The following is a 21,010-nucleotide window of genomic DNA, read 5'->3' as shown; positions in this document are numbered from 1 at the left end:
AATTCCCAAAATTAATATCTTTTGCTGTCTGAGACACAGGAAAGGAGGAGCTCTCTGCTTTCTTCAGCCCTATCATGGTACCAGAGAGCCAGGGGAGCAAATTCCCTTGTTCCTATTCCACCACAGGCTGGTGCAGGGACAGGCATGACTTTCACCCATAGCTGATAAAGCAGTGACTCAACCATAAAATTTATCTCAACAGCCTTGATTGATTCTTCTGAAATATATAAAATTATCAATCATGTCATGATAAAACACAAGTTCTGTACAAACATGAACTTAAGCATTGCCTGACACACAAGCTCCTATTTTAAGTAGCCCTGAAGAGGTAGAAAGAAAAGCAAAAAGACACAGTTGAAGGAATATATTTTCCCTGTTCTCTAGTGATCTAAGGGTCAATGCCCTACTAACAGACTTCCCCCTTTTAAATAATGACTAACATGCAGGAAGATGCTTCTCACATGTTTTTTCAAGCAACAATTCACAACAAATTAAGTTTGACACTAGTATGTGCATGCAAAGTCAATTAAATTCCAAAACACATTTTGTTTAGGAAAGATTTTGGCTTTTTCAGTTATAAATCCGTCACACTCAAAATATTTATTTTTCTCTTTAATGGAAAATTGTAAAGTTACAACCCTGAGTGAAGATCAGCAAGCAAATCTCTCTAAGGTGCCATGCCCTGTGAACAGAGGCCACGGTGCTGGCCAGAAGGTTGAACTGCTGTGCAGAAGATTTTGCAAGAAGAAAGATCTCTGCATCAGTCCCAAGAAGTTCAGACCTGGTAGATAACGCAGGATGTTGCAGTCAGTGGATAAGGAACTGGAAAATACATTTTTTCACGTGTATGTCACACTCACAGAAACCAGTAGTCCATGTATACAGCTTCAGTTTACATTCCTGATGGCTGGGTAACTTAGGATGGTACCGCACAGCTCACAATGGGCCTTGCTGCCCTTTAATTCTTCTGAGAGACCCCATGGGCCAGAGGGAGGCAGATGTACAGCACCAACACACACAACCATCTGTGTTAGTCCCTGGGAGCCCAGAGCATTGACACAAATGCCCTTAGTGCCAATATCAGTGTCTGTATTTGGGGACCAGTGAAGTTTGCTGTCTCACTGGCTGTTTTCTATTTAGCTTTACAACATGACAGTTCTGGCCAGGCCATTGTTCCCACTGTTATTTTTCTACCAGCTGCATGTTGAAAATTACTCCTTAACTATTATGCTGAGCCAAAGAAATTCACAGCTGATACAACAAGTTCCTTGAATAAAAAAGCAAACTAGAAAGACAGTAGAAATTGTAATGTGGTATCATAAAAGACTCACACCAAGGAATGAGTTTGTTGGGTTAATCCCAGCAGCAATTTCCCTTTGGAGCTCTTGTGGAGAGCATTTTCCACTGCACACACTGCACACATGATGGACAGATACAATTTCAGCCTCATTGCAGCTTCTGGAGAAGGTCCTTGATGATCTTGGCGACCCTCAGTTTCCTTGCTCCTTTTGAGGTTGGTATGGTTGGACAATGCATGGATACCTGCACGTTCTTTCCATTTCAGTGTGTCCCCTGGAGATTTTTGTTCGGTGAATGCTTAAAGCACAGCACCACTGAGACAAAGCCAGCTCCTGATTTGAGGGCAACTGCTGAGCTGATGCACATTGCAGTGCAGCTTGGGTACAGAGTACCCAGGAGAAATAAAAAAACCTTAAACTTGACATTAGACAAACAGAAATGGGCATGATAAACATTTCACAGCTATCTCACTATTTCAGAAGCATGTAAATCAAGTCAGTGATGATAGGACATGAACTGGACAACTAAAAGAAGCCTATTTCAGTGGAGCTCATGTATGAAAGGCTGCCTGGTGTCCAGAAAGTGCTATGCTGGACACCTGATGCTGTCCCCAAGCACAGATCAGTATTACTGCTTTTCTGTGGAAATCATATTCTAAATATGAAAAGAAACATGAGGAGAAGACAAGATACAAATTAATTTACTCCACACAAGGCTGGATTTTTGTAATGATATGAGCAGGATGTTACAAACCAGAAATGATCTGATGGTGCTCAGCAATTATTCATCTGTTCAGCAGAGATTACAAACAAAAGAGACCTTTGGCTTTGCTGCTGTTGCTGGCCAGTGCCAGGATAAACTGATGAGCATGTCCATTGACAGAAAGAAAAGAAACACGTAAAGAGAAGGATTTGCAGAACAGGCCCTCTGCCTTTCCCTATTGAATACTCCTGCCAGCAGTTCTGGGTGCAAAAATCCCCTGTGGGCTTTGCTCTGTGCTGTACTGCGGCTGTGTTACTGCAAGAGACGGCAACACACACACGGTTCACACTGGAAATCAGGAGCAGATCCTAAAGCCTGGTTTTGTCTGCTGAGGGCTCCCTGTCAGTCTGTAAAACCTCAAGCTCTGCCTCCTCTGCCTCCCTGGTGTTGATGTTGTTCCTTGCATGGATGATGTTTATGCCCTATCTGGAGGTAGAGGAACGGCACCTCTGAAACAGCCCCCTTTAAGTCCCAACAACTTCTCCACCTTTCCCTGCTTTGGGGGTGGTTACGGAGAACTACTGACCCCTTCCCATTGTGCCAGTGCCCAGCTCTTCTTGGAGGTGGCCAGCAGTGACAAAAAAAGACATCACTCGTTCTAACTGGGTTGGAGCATCCCCAAGGCACAGACCAGGGACACTCCCAGGGCACGTGACCCTGGGAGCTCTGACAAAATTGAAACCTCTGGTGGGAATGGACTCTCTGGTGCTTTGAGAAGAGACAGCACTGACACAAAGGAGTGCCTGTGGTGTGACACTGATCCTTGAGTGGTGACACTGCCTGTCATGATATGGTGTTTTATGAAGCTTTGCTTTCTTCAGAGAGGCTTTCTTCTTTGCCAATGTTTCTTGGGTTTCTCTTCAAAATGTGTACTCAAGGACAAATGCTACAATAAACATGCCAATTATAAGGGATAAATATTGAAAAGCTATAAAGATTTCTTTTGGCAGAGAAAGCACCTGCTAATTTTAAACTGTTAGAGGGTAAGAGACCCTTCTGCTCACATTGTTAAATAGAACCATGAGTTGATTACTGAACAGCTCTTTTGGTTTTAAGCAGCTACAGACCCATAAATATTTCTGCCAAAGCTTGTCATCTCCACAGCAGTTCCTGCTGCTGTCCTACCATACCAGCAGCAGTTCCACAGAGGTTTGCAGGAGCAGTGTTTGTGCTGTCCAGCCAAGCTCAGGCAAGGGGCTGCATGACAGCACTGTTCTTTCCCCTCCTTGGCACTTGCAGAGTAGCCACTGAAGAGTGGCCCTCTTGTCAGGACAGTCACCCACCATCCATCCATGCTGGAGCTGGGGCAGTCCATGGGATGGCTCACGGTGCTGAGCTGTGTGTGAGCTGGTGAGACATCCCACCCCAATCCTGACTCCCTCTTAATGTCATCATAATCTGAAGCCAAATAGCAGCTGAGCTCTGAGTGTTGTTTAGCTGTGTTTAACTTTTCCATAATAGACACTATAAAATAAACTTCTGCTTTCAGTGCAGAGTTAAAGATCATTCAAGAGTCACATGGGGACACTCAGTGGGCAGAGTCCCTCCCCAGCCCCTCAGCTCCTTGGGCTGACCACAGTTCTGCACTATGGATGATTTTTCCACTGCATTTACTGGAATGACCCTGTCCTGCACCAGTACCCAAGCACTCTGTTAATAAATCTTTCTAGAGCCCAGCACCAGTGCTGCCAGAGCTGTGAAGCCACCTGTCTTGGGATGATGAGAAATTAATGATGCACTTAGAGCACTAGAAACTTAGACCTCCTATGTGCAATACCACTTTTTCTGACCTGGTGTACACAGCTTACACAGAACCACCTTGGCTACTCCTCCTCAGAAACCCTCCTCAGTGCAGAAGCAATTTAAAAATTGCTCAACCCACTTCAGGCCTGCACTGTCAGTGTTGTTTGTACACAGTATTCCTTTGGCAGTAATCAGCACTTATTCAGTACTACTCAACTCTGAGGCAGCTAAAGGAGGGAACAGGACAGGCAACATGAAGCACAACAAAACATGCTGTGTTTATTGAGGACCAGAGCCTGCCTGCTCCAGCTGGGCTGCTCCCTCTGGCCACAGAGAGGGTGAGGATGGGCTCTGTGGTTTGATCCTGCCCCAGTGCACGAGTCCTGCAGAGAGGGAGGGGGCAGCTGCCCTGAAAACTGCATGCTGCAGGGTCTTGGTGGAGAAAGGGTTAATGAGAAAGGGTTAATGTGAAGGAGCAGAGGGTGCCCAGAGCAATGCACAGCAATGCACAGAACAGCAGAAGGCATGTTCTTGCTGCTCCTTTTTCTGGTGTGCAGAGCGTTTTATCAGGGGGTAACTGATCAAGACTGGAAAAAGATATTGGGAATAAAGAAAAGAATGTGAATGGCCACATAAGAACTGGCAATTTTTTTGCCAGTGGAAGACTGTTTCTTTCAGTTAAACTGTGCCATTCATGTTATAACTGAAAGAAAGTTTCCATGGAAACATGGAGTATGTTGGAAGCATTTTATTTTGGAAAAGGGAAACCTCCAGAAGCCTCTCAGGAAGATGAAATATTTCAATTGTTTGGGTTTTTTTTTTTTGTTGTTTGTTTGGTGGGTTTTTTTTTTTTTAATTTATTTTTTTGTTTTTGGTTTTGGTTTGTGGTTTTTTTGTTTTTTTTTTTTATTTGTTTTGGGTTTTTTTTGGGAGGGGGATTTTTGGGGTTTTTTTGGAGTTTTTTATTTTGTTTTAGTTTTGTTTGTTTGGTTGGTTGGTTTTTTAAATTTCAATAGTCAATTTTTAAAATGCAGTGTTTTTCTGTTACTTCAGGATAATATTTTTCAAAATATTTGAGGTTTTTCTTAGTAAAAATGAAAAAGTCAATGTGAAATATTCTTATGGACAGAAAATGGTAGGTTTTCAGGATTTTAATTCACTTTGTGAGAATTTCATGGTGTTCTGTTTCAATTAGTTAAAGAAATTCCCCAAAACAAATATTCAGAATATGTTCTTAATCTGACTCCTGTTTCAGGATGGCATCAAAAAAGAAATTTGATTTGTGTTTAATTTTAACCTGTGTTCCAGCACTGTGTCCAGGTGCCCAAGAAGGCCAGTGGCATCCTGGCCTGTGTCAGCAATAGTGTGGCCAGCAGGAGCAGGGCAGGGATTGTCCCCCTGTACTGGGCACTGGTGAGGCCACACCTCGAGTGCTGTGTCCAGTTCTGGGCCCTCAGTTCAGGAAGGACATTGAGGGGCTGGAGTGTGTCCAGAGAAGGGCAGCGGAGCTGGGGAAGGGTCTGGAGCACAAGTCCTGTGAGGAGCAGCTGAGGGAGCTGGGGGTGTTTGGCCTGGAGCACAGGAGGCCCAGGGGAGACCCTTATTGCTCTCCACAACTACTGAGAGGAGATTGTAGCCAGGTGGGGTTGGCCTCTTCTCCCAGGTAACAAGTGACAGGACATGAGGAAATGGCCTCAAGTTGTGCCAGGGGAGGTTTAGATGGGATATTATGAAACATTTTTCACAGAAAGGGTTATCAAGCATCAGAACAGGCTACCCAGGGAAGTGGTGGAGTCACCATCTCTGGAGGTGTTTGAAAGACATGTGGATGTGGCATTTAGGAATGTGGTTCAGTGGTGGACTTGGCAGTGCAAGGCTAATGGTTGGACTCAATGATCTCAAGGATCTTTTCCAACCTCTATTGTACCATTATTCTATGATTCCATGCTCCTGAATGCACCTAGGGGTGTTTTAAGTTTAGCACCTGCTTTGTATGGTCAGCAAACTCTGAAATCTTCTGTAATTTCGTGCCTTCTATTTCTCCTCTCATCCACCTCCTGGATGGGTGAGTACTTCATGTCTTTCTCACCACTCAGCTTTCTCACTTCTTTTCTCTTCTTTTCTTTTTCCTTTAGTTGCCATCCAAGGTCTCTAGCAAGATTTCTAGCAAGATTCCCCTGCTTCTCCTCATGTCCTATATTTTCTGCCACAAGTATTGGTTTCTCTTCTTGTTTTCCTAAATCCTGGGCCCAGTGAATCTCAAGTTACTCACACACTTGCAGTTAATGTGAAACATGATCATCTGACTTTTGAGGTCCTGTGCTCTGGAGTGGGCACTAGAGCAAGCCCAAGGCTCTTGGGCACATCCATTGCTGTGCAAGATGAGGAATACACAGCTGCCTGGTTCCCATCAGCCCTGAAGTATATTTATTTGCTTTAAATGGCACAAACTCTTAGGGAGCTGAAATGGAAGAACAGCAGTGACATATAAAGAAAGAAAAATATTTGCTTCCTGTGCATATTAGCTTCATCCAAGCTTAGACTTCAAAAAGATTTTGTAACTTTTAAACAAAGCAGTTCTCCTAATCACATATCTATGATAAAATGATGGTAGCACCTAATCCCCTGTAGGCACTAACTTTAGACTGGTTTTGGAATAATTCACTCGCTGTACTACTCAAGACATTTGCTGTTACAAGGAAAATACATTTTAAAACTATGCACAGCTTATAGCTTTATTATATAATGCATTACCCAGGCAACTATGATTTTTTCTGATTTTTCTGTAACTTTTTCTGTAACAGATAACCTTCCACTGCAAGAAAGTGGTACTTTAAGGGAATACATGTTTCTGGCAGCCAAGAGACCTGGCAGTCCCAAAAAAGGGAGCACAGTATGTATTCCCCCACTGTGGAAGGGTGTCAGTGGTGCATGTGCTGCAGTGATACAGTGTAATCACACAAAACATATAATAACAATGCATAAGGCTTAACAGCCAGGTTCACATGGGGAGCTTCTCAGTAAAATGGGAGGAATTAATTGCACTGCTAAAGCAGAACAGGTGTGAGGGGCACTGCTGGCTGCAGAAGGTGAGCACTTTTGGATTTCCACAGATACAGCATTTAATTCAAGGTCTAGGGAGAGCTGCAGGGCTCCAGTTAAGCCAGGCTGACTGCTCACATGTCAGTCACTGCTCACAGTCAGGATTCTTGTGGTGTTTGTGCCACCAGCAAGGGGGCCCTGCCTCCTCCTCTGGGAGCACACAGGACCACGAAGCACAGCATCCTGCTTCTCAGGCAGCCCTGTGGGGAGCAGGGATCCCTTCTTTGCAGGATCTTGCTGCATGTATACCAGGCAAATTTCTTGTTACAGTGATACTGCTGGGATGACATGCCAGTCTTGGTCTTCTGAGTCATGAAAGCCAAATTCTATCATCTACATTAATGTTGTTTGTAACTAGTTTAGATTTCCATCTTATGCCACTTTCCCTTATATAGATATTTTCTTCTCCTGGTGTTTACTCTTTCTTGATGTATTTTTAGAAACCTTTTGTATTCCTTTTCTCTTCCCTGCTAAGCAGGCGCCAGTCCCTCCTGTAGGATAGTCCCCATTAGTCTGACCATTGTCTCATTTGCTCCTGTTTCAATTAATTCTTCTTGACAGGGATGCCCAGCAATGTCCACAGTGTTTCAGATTGGACCTCACAGTGTGAGACTCCAATATTCATAATTTGCTGGCTTCACATCTTTGCTTTTCTCATGGCTGTGTGGCAGCAGTGGCTCACTCTCATCTAACATCATACCACTATAGCAGGCTTCCCCTTAAGCCATTTTCTTCTGTTGTTTTAGAATCAGCAAAAATTATTTTTGATCCCCAAGTGATAGTGCCCTTCACAATATTAATGTTCAAAACATTCTTGCTACCTATTTCTCAAGGTCACCTTTTATTCCTTAGTGATACTCTAGTTCTGCATTGTGCTGACAATCACAGACTACTTGTGTCTCTAGAAAAGGCCATTGGAAAAATACAGTATTTGCTGAAGTCTCAGAGGAAAATATTTAATTAGATGAAACCAAGTCTGATTTCTTTATAAATCCTAACAAGGTACTTCAGCCCAGTAATTTCCTTTTGAACATGATCTGCTTTACCTTCTCGTGTGAAAGCCTGGTTTAATGTTTGATCCCATTTCTATTGTCTACCTTTCTGAGTTATATTAAGCTGGGTTATATTTCCCATCTGACAGTGTATCAAAATAGCAGCTCACACTCAGTGGAATTCAATCAGTTGGGTTCTGTTTTTTGCTTGGTTTTGGTTGTTGGTGGTTTTTTGGTTTTTGTCCCAGCACACTACTTTTTCCTTCCTGAAAAATCATATTTGCTATTCTCTACTCATAATTGCAACATTTTTAACTTGATACCAAAACTGTGGCTACCAAAATTGTCATTCACTGTAACTACTTCTAGAATTTAGGAGGCAGAACTCCATTATTAGTTTTGTTTACACTTCAAAGGCTATAATTTTCTTTAGTTTCCTTGCTCGTATCCATATTTTATTTCATTTTTCTAATTGCAAACTAAGTCAATGTATGAATTGAATTTTTAAGTTTTTTAGTCCTTGCTCTTTCTGGCTCCACATCTTTCCTTGTTTTTTTTTTCTAATTATACTACTGAAAAAATCTTTTTCATTTTCATTGCAACATCTAAAGCTATTATGAGTTTTGGCTTATTCTTACTTTACATTTCCACATCTTGATGTACAAAGCTTGGTTTTATTTGTTCCTAGGAATTTGTTTGTGCTCTTTAAGAACCACAGCTTTATATGCTCATAAGTATTTGTATTCTGAAAGGACTATTCCTACTGTCTTGTTTGAGAGGCTATTCAGTCAATTAATTCTGGAGTGCTTCCATGTATATCTGTCTCTCCCAACAGAGAGAGCCAGCCCTGTCTTTGGCTTAAAGAAGTAACAAGATTAATCCTCATTCACGTCTCTGAGTTTTTCAGTTCAGTCAGCTTCACCATGTTTATTTTTTTAACCAAAACTCATGATTTAGGACTTGCATTTTTTGTTTATTGCCCTATATTTGACAGTCTTTCCAGAAAATATGAATGTTTAATATTTTAGCTAAAGTTATATTTTATAATCAGGCCTTTTATAATTTCCTCCTACTTACTGAAGTCAAGTCTAAAATAGTATTGCTTTTGTAAATTGATTTTGTTTGTTCAGCAGCTTTTTGAAAGCATCTCCTGGCTAGTATACCCAGGAGCAGCTAAGATCCAGTTCTTCAAGCAGAACTTGGGAAGTTCACAATTACACCACTTTGAGTCACCACATGCTAAACTCTGGTTCAGTTTGGTGACTAAGATAGACACTGATGGTCTGTCTTAGGGATAGCGCTACCTGTTCTCTGCTCTGTTTCTGGAGATCATATATTTTCTGTCTTACTCTATTTTTTGTCAATGAAATTGCTCTTCTCTTTTTCAGTGTAACCATATCCTCTTCAGTGCTTTATTTCTGCTTTGTACTCCTGTATAACTTTTTCCTTTACTCTTCCTTCCTCACTGTTTGTTTTCTTCTCTTGATACCACACTTCTCCGGCACCCTTTCTCACATGGCAACATGTGTCCTGTCCACATTCAGTGCTACTACTTGTCTGTGGGTGCTCTGTTCCATCAGCCACATCAGGTGGGGCTTCGTGCAAAAATAACTGCTGTCAGGTAACTCCTCTTGCAACTTATGTCATCTTTGTCATTACATCCATTCCTGGCAATATCTCTACTCCTGCCCTAAAAAAATAATTTAAATTGCCATAATTGAATTTCTTCATCCCTTACATTTTTTTTCGCAGTTGTTGCAGAGAAGTCTAAATACCCATTTTATTGCCTTTATTAATTGTTTTCCTCTTGTTTGCCCCAGTCTGGTCAGCCAAAGAAAATCCTTTCCATTCCCTGTGTACTGCAGCTAAGTGGCATGATCTTAGAGCTCCTCTCAGTGCCCTCACATGCCCCACAGGTAGTGACAGATCCTGACATGTGAGAAGTTTCCTCCTTGCAGCCTCTCCTGATTCCCATGCAGCTGTTGTTGTTTAATGCCATACCACATTACCACAGCCAAGACACTTGACACCATGCCCAGGCTAGAATGCTCCTTGGCCTGGGTTTAGAAAGCTAGAAACACGAATCAAAACATTATTTTGGGGGATGGGGAGACACTGCAATTATTCTGCCAAATCTTGGAGCAGCTGATGCATTACCATATGTAATATCATGTGGCTCTATTGAGTTAACAATATTAAAGGCATAGCACTCCATAAAAAAGAAAATACCATTCCTTGCTGGTGCACCCAGGGATGTTCTGGAGTTTGCTAGGGAAAGATGAAGTTCATATTAAGGGCAAGTCCAGGCTTCTGTCATTGATGCAGACAATGACATTCTGCAGCCTTCAGAAATTAAGTACTTCAAAGATAGCAGGAAGTAGTGCAACGTAAGTCGGCTTTCAGGGAACATGTCTGCACTTATCAGAGCAATAAATGGAAGACGATATTCTGCTCCTCATACACAAATTTTGGCATCTTTAAATACCCAAGTGTCTTGGAATGCTTCAAGTATGTTTCAAGTATTTTCCATAATAATAATAATAATGTAATATTTCAAACAATGTTTCAAGTATTTTCCATAGTGTTTTCACTAAATTGCTGTAGAGCAACAAAATACAATAATAACCTATTTTCTTGAAAAACAGTGATTTTTGTATTTCCTTTGCCCTGGGACATCTTTTTCAATGTAATCTATCTAATCCAAAATAAGTGACAGAATAGCGGTATAAGTGGTATTTCTGCACAGTATCTTCCAAGAGACCATAGACATTCTTCTTCTGGATCATTGTTTTGATACTGGGAGCTTGGATGCTGATCCAATGAACTAAAAAATAAAGTCTTTTTGATGTGTGTTACCAGTTCAAAGGCTTTTCAAGTGAGTAGCCCCTCTAGTTGTAGTCTCCCAAATGGAGATTTCATGTTTTGGGGAAGTCCATTTTGCCATGGGGCAGCCAAAGCAGATGATCACTTCACCCCTACATGTACACATTGAAACCCATCAGAACTCTTCTTGTGGGAACAGACTCATCTAATGCTGCAGACTCATCTAAATCTGGGATATCAAAACAACAGGCAGGATGGTCCTTGCTCTCCTCAGTGTTTAGATTTCTTTAACTTATCAGACAATTAATCAAAACATCAGGACAGATACTGAGTAAAGGGAATATGCAAGTTACACTCTTCTGAGACCTCCCATTTCCAACAGTGAAAAAATATGCAATTTACAGAGGTCGTTCTGCTGGAGTTATCCCAGAAAGAGAGTTCCAGTAAAACTCCTAGTGGAGATCTGCCCCATCATGGCTACCTGTGATTTCAATTAAGACTTGAAGGCTGTTCTGTTATAATAAGGTGAGCTTTTATCCTGGATGTACAAATTGCATTAGAAATCCTGGAATATGGATAACTTCTGGTAGCCAGGCATATGAACCAGAGATCTGAATATCTATTGGCTCATGTAATACCTGGGATCAGACCAACCCACAAAGACCTGCAGCACTCCATTCCATAGAGACATCAGTCTCCCTGTTTTTCAGAAATCATCTTTGAGCTGCCTTCCTCACAAGACCATACCTGATGACACCATCCTTGGAAAAGGATGGCTGCATGCAAGGATTCCCCACCTTAGGTGACACCACCATGCAGCAAGGATGGCTGCATGCAAGGATTCCCCACCTTAGGTGACACCACCATACTCTGAAACTTCATCAGTGTGATACGCTGTATACCTAACCCTTGGCCAGGCTTGCCCAGGACAATGCTTCCATGTCTTCATTTTCCAAGGTGCTTCTTTGTCAGCTGGGGATTTTTCCTTCTTCCACTCTGAACTTACTGGCTGCATCTGAATCCCCAACAGAGCACAGCTGATCTGCCACTGTGTCAAGAAAATTTGTCAAGAATATTTGCATTGCTTCTCTTTTAAAGTTGTTAATTTTTCAGCTGACATCTGAGTATTGGAAATCCTCAGCACAGAATGACTTGTCAGTGTTATCTGAACCTGTTTTCAGCTAAAGCACTGGTGCATGCCGTGTTTTCTTGCCTGGCAATACAAGGCTCCAGGAAAGACTGTCCCATTACTCTGCTGAGCCCTTTTCTGCTTGGTCTCATCTCCTCATTTCCTCTCCCATTACTCATGGTCGTGACTCTCTTTATATGACACCTCCCATGGTCACGATGGCTTTATAGTTCCATGCATCTTGAAGCCCAGAGGGCAGTACCACCAGCTCCCACATCCACAGGCCAGGAAGGGTCTGCCCAGGCCTTGTGGGCATCCCCAGGAGCTGCTGAGCCCTGCCCTGTAGGCCCACAGGACACTGAGTGCTCCTCAGAGCAGGCTCAGGGCTCACAGGCATCAGGGACTGCCCTGACCAGCCTTTTTACCCTGCTCCAAACGATCTCTTCCCCACCTGTTGTATTCATACTTCTAGAGTCCCAGCTCTCAGGCTGCCATAGCTCTCAGTACATACATTTCCCTAGATCTTCTCAGGCTCCTTTCCTCAAAGGCCATGCTTCTTACAGCTCTCTGCTGTCACAGCTCCTTGATTCAATAGCCATACTTCTCCACAGCTCTCAGGCTGCATATCTCCATCACATCAGGGTCACCACTTGTTATATTCATATTTTTATTATCATATTTCTAGAGTCCCATACCTTCTGGGTGGTTTTCTCACACACAGCTCTTCACAGCAGTGTTGTTCCTGCTTCTTCATCAGGGCTGCTCCAAGGCTGTCCCTAACCACCCCACCCCCTTTTGTCCCAGCCACCTCCACAGGCTACAGCTGCCGCCCAATTAAGGACATCACAGCTGCAGCCCATTTACAATAACTAGAATCGGGGCAGGGTCACATACAATACAGAGATCTTTTACTGCAATACATACATTTATGCAGGCCCCTATACCCACCCTCTTGCTTTTCAGGTTTCCTGACATTTTTGTTACTCCCGACTGCACTTCTGCTTTACCTTTGGATGTACCATGCTCAAGGCACACTAAAGTTTTGAATCATGACCTGATCCTCAAATGTGGACATACTTTGTCCACAATTCCACCCTGGCTTTGGTCCCATCTTGTTCTGTTGCAAGCCCTGTCTACTTCCATTACCTCTGCTTTTCTCTGGTTGCATCTGGTCCACTGTACATTCATGGTAGCAGATATAAATTGCCACTTGTTTGCCTGTCTTTTCATGCCACCAACCTCTGAAGGCATAGTGGTGCACCCTGAGAAACAGTAACGCCCCTGGCAGGCTGGTTATAGTCATTCTGCTGTAAGCATTATGTGATGACAAAAAACGGCACAAGAAGTGGCACAGGAAACAGCATGATGACAGAGAGCTGCTTTGTCTCCCTTAAATGCTAGTTTTTACAGGGAGGTTTCTTGTGAAAGTGTTATATGGAAACACTTCTTTGTTAAGACTCCCTGCAGCTAACATTTCCACATGCAAATCTGCACATTTTAAGAGCACCTTCAGACTATAATTGAGTTATACCTTTTTCTATTCCTTCTGTTGTGTGCTTTGGTGGCACCCTCTGACTCCTCTGAGGGAGAGGGAAGCCCTGTTTTATACTGCAGTGTTTGAAAATGGGCCGTCACAGTGGGTGCTGGCAAGAAGTCAATTTTCAGATGAATATTTTGTGTAGTTGCAGAGATGATGGTGGCTAATTTCTGAAAATAAGCCATAGGTTCTACTGTGGGAATTTTTAACTCTCTGCACCATGGTAAAACACCAGTATGCAGTGCAGCAGAAAGATAGCAGAGTTTCTTTAAGGCTCTCAGTAATGTGAAAACTGGTTTAAAACACTGGTTTAATAGCCACAGGCCTGTCTGAGGGGCTGAGAGATTTCCTAGCAGCAAATGAAACACTGGAAAAGGAAATGAATGTGCTTTGTGCATGTGCAGGAACGCACATCAAAGGCAGACCAAGGCTGGTGATAGGCCCTTGCAAATGAAACAGGCTCTGGAGATTGCTAGTATCAATAACATTTACTATCCAGAGTATCTTTCACTCCCAATATTCTGGGAAAATGGCTATCATCAGAGCTGTGCTTTGATAACACCTCCCTGAGCTTCTGGGAAAACAGCTCTTTCCTCTTCCCTGGAATCTGAACATCCTTTACGTGGCACCCACTGAGTCACTTGGCATTTCAGAGTCTGGCCAAGCTCAATCTCCGCCTCCCTCCCTCACTCCCTGGCTCTAATGCTTTCCCAGGCAGGGCTCTTGTCACTCTGGGGTGCTCTGCTGGGGCACCTTGGCCACCATGGCACTGCCACTGCTGCTCCCTGTTGCCAATGCCTGGCCTTTGCCCAGTCTGTACAGAGCTTTGCCATCAGAGATGGGGACACCATCCGCACAAACAGCCTGGAAGGAGCTGGTGGTGGATGAGCTGCTGGAGGCTCTGCCTGAGCCAAGAGCCCAGTGAGGGCTCTCTAGGGCATATCCACAGCCCCAGGCAGGTGATGGAACTCCATGAGTTCACTTGAAAGGCATTTCTTGTCAGGTTTGGCTTTTGCAGATGAGGTGTGCACCTAGCAGAGAAGCACCTGCTTCTAGCTTCCAGGAGCTAGGCCTTAAAAATGGCACCTGCTTCCAGCTTCCAGGAGCTAGGCCTTAAAAATGGCACTCACACATGGGCTGATGACTGCAAAGCAAAAAAATGACCAATACAAGGGGGAGACATCATAGCATGCCCCAGCTTGGGGTATTCACCTGCTGTCCCTGGGTCCGTCCTGTCCTGCATCATCACAGAGCTCTGGAAAGGCAAGAGGCATTAGCAAGTGACAAAGCTACAGGCCCAGCATCAGGCTGTTCCTAAAATACAAGGTATTTGTGACTAAATTACTTGTTCACACAAAATGGTTTATTGATGCTCAAACCCACATAGCCAGAAGAATGAGTAAAAACATGGGGCTTCACATGTGTCCCCTTCTCTTTTCCTTCTTATTTTAACTAATTAGTTAAAATAATTAATTTAGCTTTCTTTTGGCCTCAGGCCCTTAATGTAAGCACATAAGTATATGCCCTGTTTCTTCCACATTCATCCAGTCTGCTAGCCCACACTGACAGTCAGACTTACACAGAAATAATAAACCCCTCTTAGCTGTGCCTCACTTAAAAGAAGTGCACTGTGCATCATGGAAAAAAAAAAAAGGGGGCCCAGCAAAACACTTAACTGGGACCTAAGACAATAAACGTAAGGCTCTAAAAATTAGACTTGGCAAAAGTCTAATGCAGATAAAATCAATAAGGAAAGGATAAGAATATATTAACACAAAATATTTCCTGGGGAAATGGAAAAAGTTTCATAAGAGTACATCTCAACATCAACAGAGTTATCCAAAGGACAAGAAAAAAATCTGTAGCCTTTCAGATGTTGGCCAAAAATGAAAGAAAAACAGGCGCCTTCTCAGTCAGGTCTGGCAGCAGCAGCCACCAGCAAAAGGATCTCAGGAGGGGTGGCAGCTGGAAATCACTTGGCTTCTGAAGTCCCTGGCACTTTTCTGCCCCTAATCTTTCTGTGGCCACCAGCTCCAGAAGGATGCATGTGCAGCCTGAAGTTCCCTCACATCCTTCCAGGCAGGAAGGACAGGATGGTTCTGAGGGGCTGCACAGCCTTCAGGCCTGTCCACTCATTCAGGTCTTCAACTGGAGCCCCATTTCTATGCTTCTTTCTGCTCTCATTTTTTCGGTGTGTCTTACTTGGTGCTGCCTTCCTGTTCCTTCTGCCTGCTGATCTCCCACCATTACCTCTCCTGGTAACCCTTTGCTGTCCAAACTGAATGTGTGAAAGAAGCACAGCAGCAGCTCTGCCAGTCCCCACCTCTTGTCACTCTGCTCAGCTGGGTGGGACAAGTTATTTCAAAAGTCTTCTTGAGTTATAACTAAGGCAAATCAAGTCAGTAAATCATTACTGGCATTACTCTGGTACTACTTGTCCTCCACTGCTTCTCCACAATGGCCTTTCTGTGTTGAGTGAGGACAGACATGTCACTTTGCTGGGAAGGGACAAGCAGCACAGGTGAGCTCAGCTGTACTGCACAGAGGGATGGGATAAACCTTCTGTGAACCTCACAGTAGGAAATGTTTTGTGGATTCAGCTGTTGCATCACTTCAGCTTTGCTAAACAATGGAAATTATTCAAATGCAGGCATGTAGCTCTGCAATGAAGGCCCCAGGGTGTGAAATCTTCAAAGGGGCTGTTTCTGGCAGGTGGAGAAACAACAGGAGGTGTGTTCCTGTGCTGGCTGCCAGCACTAGACTGCAGCTCTTTTCACTTGGTGATGGGATTAATGCAGCAGAGGGTTCTCTCCTAGTCTCCATATTCCACCTTCTTTTTGGTCAGTTCTGAGAGCCAGGAATCATGTGCTAGATCTACACCTTCCTTAGAGGATTTTCATGTTAATGTTAGTCCTGAGGAATAATGAACTGGAAAAGGAGGCTGTAGAAACACATTTCTTGACCATATTCAGCATTATGGAATGATTCAGGAATGGTGAGATGGTGCTTGCTTAACCCCCACTTTTAGTACTGATGTCATAACCAGACGTAAGTGGGCAATAAAAGTTGTCATCTTTTTAGCTGCAAACACAAGACACTGCTTCCCTTTGAGCTCATCTGTGGCAGAGTATCTTTTTGCAGCTGTATCCATCACCCATCCGTGGCCCTGAAGCTGTAAACAGAACAGGCTCAGCAGTTTGTGTCCCTGTGCTGTGCAGTCTTTCACTATCACTGGAGGAACATGCTGTCCAGCAATGAGTTCAAAGAGCTGCTGCTGGTTTGCCTCTAATCTTCTGTTTTTCTTTCGGAATATGCAAGCAAAAAACTGGAAGTATTTTTCCTGGCTTAGGGTCCTTAGCATGATCATGCTGTCCATCTTACTGAATGTTTCTGTGGTATTTTACTGCACTAATGGATGCTCATGTACATCATTGCAACCCTTTGGTCACAGCCTGTGGTGCTTCATTTTTCTGTCCATAGAGGATCACAGAATCAGAGTATTTTCAGCTGAAAGGATGGTCTCTTGCTGTGGCACAGACTTGTAGCTCTGGGATTTTGTCTGGCAATTGAAGCAGCAGATTTCTGAGTTCTCTGCTCAAGACCTAAAGCCAATCAAGAGGGAAGGAGAACTTCTCTGACTGGGTGAATGGCATTGGAATGCCATTTAAAGACTTAGTGCAAGATCTCTGGTGTCTAGAAGCAGTGGTGACTGTGGATTACATTTGCTCCTTGTCCTAGTTTGTATAAGAAGTCAGCTAATTTCAGCTCCCAGTTCTGGCAAATCTGTGGAAAAGAATACTACGAATAAATGTGTTTATTTATTTTGAAAGAAAGTCTTCTCAAACTCTTAGAGAGGTGCATTTAGGATTAGCTGCTACACAGAGGGATTGGAAGAGTACTCATCTGCTTTCAGCCAAAAGCAGTTGCTCTTTATCAGCCAGTTTCCTAATCCCACCTCAATTCCCTCTCTGCTCCTGCACATGGTGCTTGCCTGCCCCAGCAGCACAGTTCACTGCAGATCCATTTTTTGGGTGAAAACACATTTCTCTCTGCATTCCCCAGGTATGGGGAGAGTTTGTTCCCCAGACACGGGAGGGGACATGCTGGTGGCTCCAGCCAGCTGCACGGCACAGCCACCCCAGCCGTGCCCACCCATCCCCAGGGGCTGCCCCACCTTGGTCCCCGTTACCAGGCACTGCAGTAGCTACGTGAGCTGCTACAGCCTCTTACTGTGAGGGCTGATGGACTCTCCTTCACAACGTGGGATCAGCACACGTTCCCCACCCCCCAAAGCTGCTGTCCTGTGGCATTTGTTCTATAAACACAGATAAAAATCTTGTTCTTACTTTTCAAGTTTATATTTACAAAGGGTGGAAAAAGAGGCATAATGACAGTTTAATTAATGTATGCCATTAATCCTGGAGATAATCAAAAGCCTGATAAGTCTCTAATCTTGTAAAAAAGAATTAGAAAGCACTGAAACATCTTTTGCCATCTGTAAACCTTTTAATGAGATGCTGCAGGCTTGGAGGAGGAGCCATGGAAAGGAGCAGTGCCAGAGGACATATTCTCAGCAGATTTCATCACTGGACTTCTTGTGTGATATTATTCTTGGCAAAACTGGAGTCCAAAGTCATCAACGTTGTTTTTAAAATTTGTCCTCCTGTCAATGTATAAAGCTATTCTAAGAATTTGTGGATATAAATCAGGAGAGCTTTCGCATGTCTACCCTTTTCTTGTAAGAATCATATATTTAAAGCACTGCTTCAGCTTTTCCTAATTACTTCCTAGTTTTTCCTGCAGGTGTGAAAGTCATGCCAGTATACAATATATATTATTCAAGCAGAAAAAAAGAAATAGAATTAATAGAAGGCAATATTTCCAAGGTGTTTAAAAAGTAATAATGTGCCTAACTTCTGAGAACTATATATTTGTTTAAATCTTTTTAAACAAGAAAATTCTTGTTTCAATGCTGTCCATAGCTTTGCACTTTTATATGTAAAGTGCAGTTTATGCTGTCCAGTAAGTGTCAATGAAACAACTTTGGAGGGTGCAGTGACTCACAGACATTGTCCAGATTTTGAGAAGCTCAAAAAGTAATGCTCATCCTTGAACTTGGAGCAAGTACAAGGGCAAAATGTCCTAATGTCTGCCACCCCTGCAGGGACCTGGGAACCAGCTGGAGCTGGTGGGAAGCATGGTGGGAAGGAATAATAATAAGTATTGCTTCTCTTCCTCTCCAGAGACCCAAAGAAAACTGAGTTTGTCCTCTGGAGCAGAGGCCGGGGGCAGCAGTCTGCCGCAGGGGGAGAGTTAAGGCTGGGTGAGAACTTTTGTCTGGCTCCCAAAAAAGACTGAACCAGTGAAGGAGCCAGAGCAGGACTGGGTTAAATAAACCCTGGAGGAGAAGTTCTGGCAGGCAGGCAGAAGAAAGGTGAAAAAAATGAGAATATTTGTGTCAGGATTGGAAATGACGGGGTTTTTTTGATTTTGGTTTTTTTTAATTTTGTTTAAGTTTGAACAGTTTGAGCAGCACTAAGAAGCAATGGTTGCCCAGGCACAGGTCAGCCAGCAGCTGAACTTCTTGGGTATGCCCCTGCAAGCATGAACATCCCAAATCCCTTGAGCACAGAGGCTTTTGCAGGTGGGCTGGGGAAGGGAGCAGAGGTGGGTGAGGCAGGCATGGTGCTGCAGGCACTGCCTGTGCCCTGGAGCAGGCAGAGGTGTGGGCTGTCCAGGGGCCATTGCAGCTGCAAGTGTGCTCAGCCCTGGGAATGTCACCCCAGGGAGACGCCAGAGAAGGAGCGCCCCAAAGGGGTTTCCTTCAGACTCTCCTACCTCATGCAAACAGCATTTATTAAGTACCTGCAGGAGGGCTGATTCCCAGTGCACCGAGACTGAAAGTCTTCAAGACTGAAAATGTGTTCCTGAGGAGGGGGGAACATTTTTGCTGGTCTGAGGAGCTCTGCTTTCAACCAGTCTGTGGGCAGGTGGGAGAGGGTGCAGTGAATTACCCCATGAGACACAAGAAACAGAGGAAATGTTAGGCTGGGGACAGGGACAAGGACAAGGTCCTGCTCTCAAACCAGTTCTGAATGTAGGTAAATGAGGAAAAGAAAATTTTTGACCCTTCTCCAGAAAAGAAATTGTTCAAAATAGGAGATGCACTTGAGTAAACTTAGCAAACACAAAGAGAGGTCAGGGAGACAGAGCAAAGGGGAACTTCTGCACATTTTCCCCATCTTCAGATAAAGACGTGTTGGTATACACAAGTACAACGACTGCTGATCTTTGGCTCCTTTATTTATAAAACAATATACTAATCTTAATCCCTGGACACACTGACGTAACTGAATGTCATACTTTCCAAATATAATGGATTACATTCCCATCATAAAATAAATACATTCCAGCAGTGAGCCCCCCAGCAAATAACAGAGCTCCAACAGCTGGGGAAGCTGGGGCAAGAGGTACAACAATTGGGTTGTGTTGCTGAAGCCCAAAAGCAAAGTTTTTGCTGGCAACATTCTAGGAAAACCTATTATAAGTGCAACTCTACCAAAAAAGTGCTCTTTTCTTTCTAGTTCTGTGCTGCATGCAAAAGCCATTAAAAAACCCTGGGTAAACAAATATGCTCTTTTCCATATGACCTTTTCTTGAATGTTTTCAAAAGTATATTGTCTTTTTGGTTTAACACAATATTTGTCAGCTTTTATTTATAGCTTAAAAGAAAAGCCGTCCTCAAACTGTCACCAAAAATGCCCTTCTATAGGCATGCTGTCAGGAGAAAGGCTTTTTTCTCTGGGTGTAACTCTGGGTTCAAATACATTTTACTGTAACTAGGATAGATGTGGCTCCAGCAGTCATTGCATCAGGAATCAGCTGGACACATAGTCTGGCCTCAGAGCCATTTTTAATCTGTATTAGGTGAAAGTAAGGGTTAAATACAATAGAGAACCAAGCAGCAATGGTTTTCTCTCATGCACTCTCTCATTTTTTATTTATTTTATAAAATAAGCAGGGACTAAAATCTTTAAAGAAACTTTTTATTCTTATCTTATGTGTAAGGGGCAAGAGCAATATTTGCAGCAGTATGATGAAGCAGTATATTACCTACATGACTCGGCATAGGAGTTTTTTTTAACTTGGAAACTGTAATGAAAGGCCATGGTACTTCACAAACTTGTTTTACTTTATGGGATATCAAAAAAGAAAAATTGAAATATCACATTGATGGTACAAATGTAAGCAGGCAAGGCCCAGGGCAGATTACAGATTGCAATAAGTTTGGGATCTCCTTTGCTGAGAGTCAGAGTGATTCCTACAACTTCATGGAGTATCTTCAAATGTAGCACAGGACTATTCCCCAGTCTGCTGTTCAGTGACTTACAGAATTGGAAAGAGACAAATATGTGCAGGTCAACAAAATGTAGTCCTCTGTAAAGTCCATATTTGCATCAGCAGTCAGATGAAGGAGACTGGTCCAATGTATAGATCCCTGAAGGAGCTCAGCATTTGGTGCTGTTATAATTGACATTTTAGTCAAAGCTGATAAGCTCATTAATGGCTAAAGATTACATACGTTTTATGTTTTGTGACTAAAGACTATTATGTACAAAAGTG

Source organism: Zonotrichia albicollis, chromosome 1 (assembly GCF_047830755.1).
Source record: "Zonotrichia albicollis isolate bZonAlb1 chromosome 1, bZonAlb1.hap1, whole genome shotgun sequence".
NCBI classification, from domain to species: domain Eukaryota; kingdom Metazoa; phylum Chordata; class Aves; order Passeriformes; family Passerellidae; genus Zonotrichia; species Zonotrichia albicollis.
Note: the sequence above shows the minus strand (reverse complement) of the source record.